Raw genomic sequence first — 6,241 nt, forward strand, 5'->3', positions numbered from 1 at the left:
GTCAAACAGAAAAAGACGTGAAAATAAATTTGTCACCTTGTCATCTTATTTTGCTGAATTTTTCATGCCAAAAGAAGAACACATTCTCTGCAGCATGTGTGTCTTTGTATCGTCGTTACTTTTCCTCATTTCTTGGAAGAGTCTCTTAGGAAATGCGTATTACATAATATATTGCAGGGCGTACATAAAGAATCAAGCCAGTATCTCTATAAAATGTTCTAAAGCTAACTGTAGATATTTTTTTTTTTTTTTTGCACACTTTTATAGAAAGTTTGGATTTTACTCTCTCAACTCGCCTGAGATTTTTTTTCCCGCAAATTTTCTGATATGTGAAATCTTTCCCGTGCAGCTGGCTGTCACGCAAACCCAAACCAGAAAATTTCCACCCAGCAGTTGGCAAGGTGTCCATTTCATCAAATGCTGCTTCCTTTCTTTTTCTTTTTCTTTTTTCATCCTCCAAGCATACCTTGTGGCCAAACAGCTCAATCTAAACTGCATCTGTTTACAGCCCTTGTTCCCAAAACCGTGTTGCTTCACAGACCTCAGATGTTGGCTTTGTGATGAAGCTGCAGATAAGTTTTCCTTCCGATGACTCCTCCATGTAAAACCTGTTTGAACACAGCTGTTCCCATTGCTTCTCTTCTGCGACTATGTGGGAGGCGCCGCTTTGCCGCTTTGCTGTTCTGCCCATCAGACATACAGTGCTATTGGAAAATTTTCTTCCTACTTCACATCTTGTCTCGATTAGGAGAGTTCACCTTATCTGCTGTTTCTTGGAAAATGCAAGCTGAGAGCATTTTGTTTGTAGGTATTGATTAGCTCTAGATGCAGTTTGCATCTGAGGTCTGAAGTCTTGACCTGCTTTTTGAGTACTAACGAATCAATTAAGACCCAGCTAGTACACTTGGTACTTAACAAGAAACATATATTATAAGAAAATCAGTTTGTGCTGCAGAATTGAATTAGTATCTTTTTACCGTAAAGATCAGTGAAACATATCAAAGTCAAATTACTGTTTATTGTATATTGATACATTAACATTATAATTTTAAATGTGGGAAATACTAGCTACTAGCTACTACTACTCAACACACAATTGCTCCATCATTCTGATGTACATCCATTTCCTGCTCTACCTGTAGGCTCTTAGAACAGCGTTCCCCAACCGACGGGCCACAGACCGATACGGGTCCGTGAGTCGTTTGGTACCGGGCCGTGAGAGTTGAGGCTCGGGTGTGAAATTTATGGTTTTCAGAGTTTTTATTGGTTTTTATCGTTATTTTTTTTTTATCGTTAACTTGGTTTCCCTGGTTTTTTTTCCTGTGTGTTATGAATAAATCTTCCTTTTTTTGGTACTGGTACTGGTTTTATTTGTTGTATTTATCCGCGACACCTTAAAGGCCGGTCTGTGACAATATTGTCAGAGATAAACCAAAAAAGGTTGGGGACCGCTGCCTTAGAACATTTCTACTTTCACCAGACCAGCATGCCTTAATCAGGTCTTAACCATCACAGCCCCACATGGCTAATTAGCATGAGCAACATGAGCACATGGCTAATTAGCAAATTATTACACATGTATTTTACCAAAGCTGTTTCTCAACCTACATTTGCACACATGCTGTTTACACCGACACAAAACGTGCTCTTATTTTTAAAAAATGGCTAAACAGACGTTCAGTCGTTGTGTGTTTTACCTCTGCGTTTGGCTAATATACCAGCAGCAACCCTGCAGTTAGCTATAGCGATGCAGCAATCCCAACATTTTCCCCACAACAGCTGTCACCTAATCTGCCTCCTTTTCCTTATATCAGCGTCCCATCAACACCTCTCTAGGTGACAATTGTATTAGTGGTTCAAGCAGGAAGGATATCATAACATGGGAAGGCCAACATGTGCCAGAGACAAGACTGTCTTTGTGGCTGCGTGTATGGATCTATGAGGCAGTACTCTGCAGTGCAGTCATTCTTTACTGTATGACTATCAGTCTTTCACTTTGTTGTGGAGGAATTCTGGTTCATGTTTCTTTTCAGCGTTGCTTGTTTTGTTGATTTGCTGTTTTTCTTGTTGTCATTATCCTGTTGTATGACTTAGTTTGGACCAAGCTTTAGCTTTTGGATTCATGGTTGACTCAATAACTGCAAGGTGCCCACGTCCTGAGACTGCAAAACAAGCTCCAATCGTCACTCTTCCACCGCCATGCTTGACAGCTGTTATGAGGTGTTTGTACTGATATGCTGTGTTTGGTTTTTGCTCCAAATAGCCCTGTGCATTATGCCCAAAGGCTATCTTGTAGCTTGCTCAGATGCAGCTTTGCAAACCTAAGCTCTCCTGCCATGTTCTTTTTGAAGAGAAGAGTCTTTCTCCTGGCAAACCTTCCAAACATGTCATACTTGGTCAGTCTTTCTAATTCCACTGTCATGAACACTAACATTTGTTTACCTGTAGAGCAGGGGCGTCGAACTCCAGGCCTCGAGGGCCGGTGTCCTGCCATGTAGCTCTTGGATTTTTGCAGTTTTCTAAGCATTTCTTGGTTCTACTTGAATTTTCTGGGACATCCACACCTGGGAAGATTGGCACTTGAATAGTGACCAATCTATCTCATTGTATGAATGATAGACTTAAGATTTTTTGGAAATTAACTCATAATTGTTCCCAGACTCATGAGCAGTCCACATAATTTCTGATGTCTTTCATTCTCTGCTTTGTATTATGACACACATGAATTGCTCCAGAAGGCAAACTGAGAAAAACATCTGCTTTTATAGAGGTGCTCACACTTGCTGATGATCAGTTAATCGGATGTATTTGATTAGCAGCACCTAGATTCTACTTAATTCCTATGGAAGCAGAAAGTGTGAACTTGGTTATGTTAGATAAATAATGAAACAGTGTAATATGTCATGTTGTTTTCCAGCTGAGACGTATGTATTTAGCTCACTTTAAAACCTGCTAAGGATCAGATGATGTTTTTTATTACATCCTGATATGTAAAACCTTAGAACTGAAAGAGTTTTGCCCTTTTTAACATGATTAATTGAAAATTAAAAATTAATAATTTAGATACAGAGAAGCACTCTCTGGTCTCAGGTGTCATTACCACCACCATGCATGCACCTATTAGCTACAAAGACAGATGTGTGTGGTTTGTGATATCTGCAGAATTCAGTTTGAAATTATGCTCAGCTTCCTTTTTATACTTGCTTCCCGACCTAAATATTTAAGAACATTACATGTTTGTAACAAATTTTTAAAAAGCAATTTATTCTCTTATAGGGGCGGGGCCTAAGGGTGAAATTACTTGTGGGTTTTGTGGATATGTTCGGAAGTAAGTACAGGCTGCAATCCACATTTAAAAATGATTGTTGGACATTATTTTATTTCAAAATTTCCAATGTTTTTTTTATTTAATAATTAGTTAAAGGCGCCAGAATACCAAGAAGCATGAAGCAGCCATGAAAAAAGGATAAATAAAACACAAACTTATGAAGAAATTATGATTTCTTTTGAAAGAATAGACCCTCTTTTTGTGTTTTAGAATTTCGACTGTGGACATCCACCTTTTATGAACAAGTAAATCCATAAAATAAAAGTCTAACAATTCCCTTACAGTTCCGTACTATTCTGTACACAGCGACTGCCAAAATTATCCCAGTGTACACACACTATGGTTTTTTATGACTTGTTTAAAACCTGGATTCCTCCAGGTTTGTTCTTTATTAGCTACAAGCATGATTTACACCTGTGGGCCTGATCTGGCCTACAATCCAATCTGTACATGATCACATGTATTTCTGATACGAGTACTGTCTCTGTTGTATCCTCATTTGATTTCATAACCATTGTTTGGGGCGTTTACCTCGTTATGTCTATGGCTTTTCTGCATGAGTGTGCATATATGTGAATGTGATTATGTGCACTCGTGTGTGTCTGCTGTTACTAATCTCAGTGGATATGCGACGGTGTGTGTGTGTGTTTGTTTCTCTCTTAGCTTCGGGGCCAGCCGCAGTGAGGTGTCCCCCAGGGCCTCTTCCTCACACACACCCCTCCTCTCGCAATTTCCCCCCTGTGAAGCTGCCTCTCCTCCCCCACCCTTTCCCCTTCACCTCGCCTCCTTCCCATCGCCCCTCCTTTTGCCCTCTTTAGCCACGACACTTTGAATCAAGCAGAAATTAATGCAGATGAAGCATTCACTGTCTCATTGTCTCCTTCATTCTGGGGATGGAAATCGAGATGACAGCAACATTGGGGAAAACACTTTGGGGAAGCTTTTAGCGAGTCTGCGGGGTGCCTATGCACAGTACGCTCATCAGCCACAATGTTAACGCCACTGACAGGTAAAGTCAGTAATATTGATCATGTCCTTATAGTGCCATGTTTATCTGCAGTGATGCGACTTCTACTTTTTCAAAACACATAAAAACATTCTTCCAGTCCAGGCACATGTCCTTTTTCCTCTCTGAGCAGGAGACATGGTCACCAGCACAACACGCAAAAAAAACTACATAGTTTGACCTCCATTGACCTCCACAACTGTCCCACCCAAGAGGAACCAAAGGTGCAGGGCCCAGACACCAAAGGACATTCCCAGAGGTCCAAGTCTGGTCCGCTGTTTTGTTCCTACACAGTTTTAAACAGATGATTTGAATGTTTGGTGTTCTGTGTCTACATATTTTTGAATAAACAACATACAGTATCGATAGATAGACAGTCCTTCCATCCTTCCATCACATGTCGATGTGAGTTTACACATGCACGTGTCACATTGTAATCCACCACCTGGAGAGAGCAGAAAGGGGTTATGGGTAATATGCGAACTGCTGTTTGATTGATGAGCCAATCAGAGCGGCACAAAGGATTTCATTAACAATAGACACCCTGCCACAAATCAGCAATCATCCACACTCACACACACTCACTCACTTATCAGCACACACACACACACACATCACACAAACACACTTACACTCACTTATCGACACTTACAAGTCAGCCTAACTGGGCCAATCGAGATGCGGCGTGTATGGTGTGTATGTGTGAGACATTAGTAACACAACAGAGTGTTATCACAAAGTCAGCAGTAATACCCTGGCCATTTCATCGGGACGGGCTGAGAGAAGCGAGAATGCATATGGGTCACTGGTTTTCTTTTGGGAGTACCCACGCACGCTGAATCCAAATCGGAGTGCGTGTGGATTCTCACCCTCAACATTTTGGCCCGTTTCTCACTCACTGTGCTTTTGATGAAGAGTGGGGCTATTTGATGGCAGGGGCAAAAATAAAAAAAATGTTAAAAAAAAAAAATAGAGAAACTCAGCCGGCAAAATTACATTTTTTTCCCAAAGTAAATTAGTTTTTACGCCCCGTGAGCCCTTTGCTCCGTTTTGATCTCCTCGCTTTTTAAAGAAGGGGGACACAGCTGCTGAAACGCACACGCTCTGCACACACGTGCACACGCGCACACACAGCAATGCACAGAGCATGGTAATAGGCTATACTTTCTCATTAGGGTGACAGGAGTGTTATTTTTGTGAGTGAGCGTGTATTTGGTGCTGCTTCGTTATTATTGATTGCAATAATAAGATACGTGGACGCACAGATTATTTGCATCCCTGAGCAGTTATTGTTATCGGAGGGAGAGGATGATGTGATTATGATGGTCATATCCACACTGCCTGGGGCAAGACGCTGTCTGACTGCCTACACGTGTATGTGCGCGCGTGCGTGCGCGCGAGGGAGAGAGGAAGGCTGATCGACACAGACACAGAGTGTGCGTCTGTGTGCGCCCTGCCAACTCCATATAGCATGTCTATGTCTAATTGGCTCGGGCTGATTCCACCCCTGGAATCCATTTTACATGGTTACCAAGGTGACAGCATCCGTTGTCTCCATCGTTGGGTAGACAGAAACATGTCAGCTTGCACACATATGAGCGTGCGCACTCTCACACACACACACACACACACACACACACACAGATAGGAGTGATGGTAAATGTGCAGGAGCCCCAATCCCTGTTAATTAGCTCCATCTATTAGCAGCAAATCCACTAATTAAAGCCGAGCCAAGACACGACCCAAAGAAAGCTATCTACATAAGCCATATGGAGGGCTAAATGTGGAAGGGACCCAGTAATGACAACATGCATCCACACACAGACACACACACAAACACATAGGCAAGGATGCAATGCTTCTCTATGGAAGGTCAATGTAAACCTATGGCTGTTTTTTATCTGCCA

The 6,241-nt window shown here is 41.7% G+C and overlaps 1 long non-coding RNA gene across 1 annotated transcript; it reads left to right on the forward strand.

Moving 5' to 3' along the window:
- Window positions 1-3,165: 3,165 nt before the first annotated feature.
- Window positions 3,166-4,680, forward strand: LOC112843483 (uncharacterized). Its single transcript, XR_003215844.1, has 3 exons — window positions 3,166-3,328; window positions 3,992-4,337; window positions 4,468-4,680. It is a non-coding gene; the product is annotated as an uncharacterized LOC112843483 (long non-coding RNA).
- Window positions 4,681-6,241: the final 1,561 nt, after the last annotated feature.

Source organism: Oreochromis niloticus, linkage group LG22, assembly GCF_001858045.2.
Source record: "Oreochromis niloticus isolate F11D_XX linkage group LG22, O_niloticus_UMD_NMBU, whole genome shotgun sequence".
Taxonomy (NCBI): Eukaryota; Metazoa; Chordata; class Actinopteri; order Cichliformes; family Cichlidae; genus Oreochromis; species Oreochromis niloticus.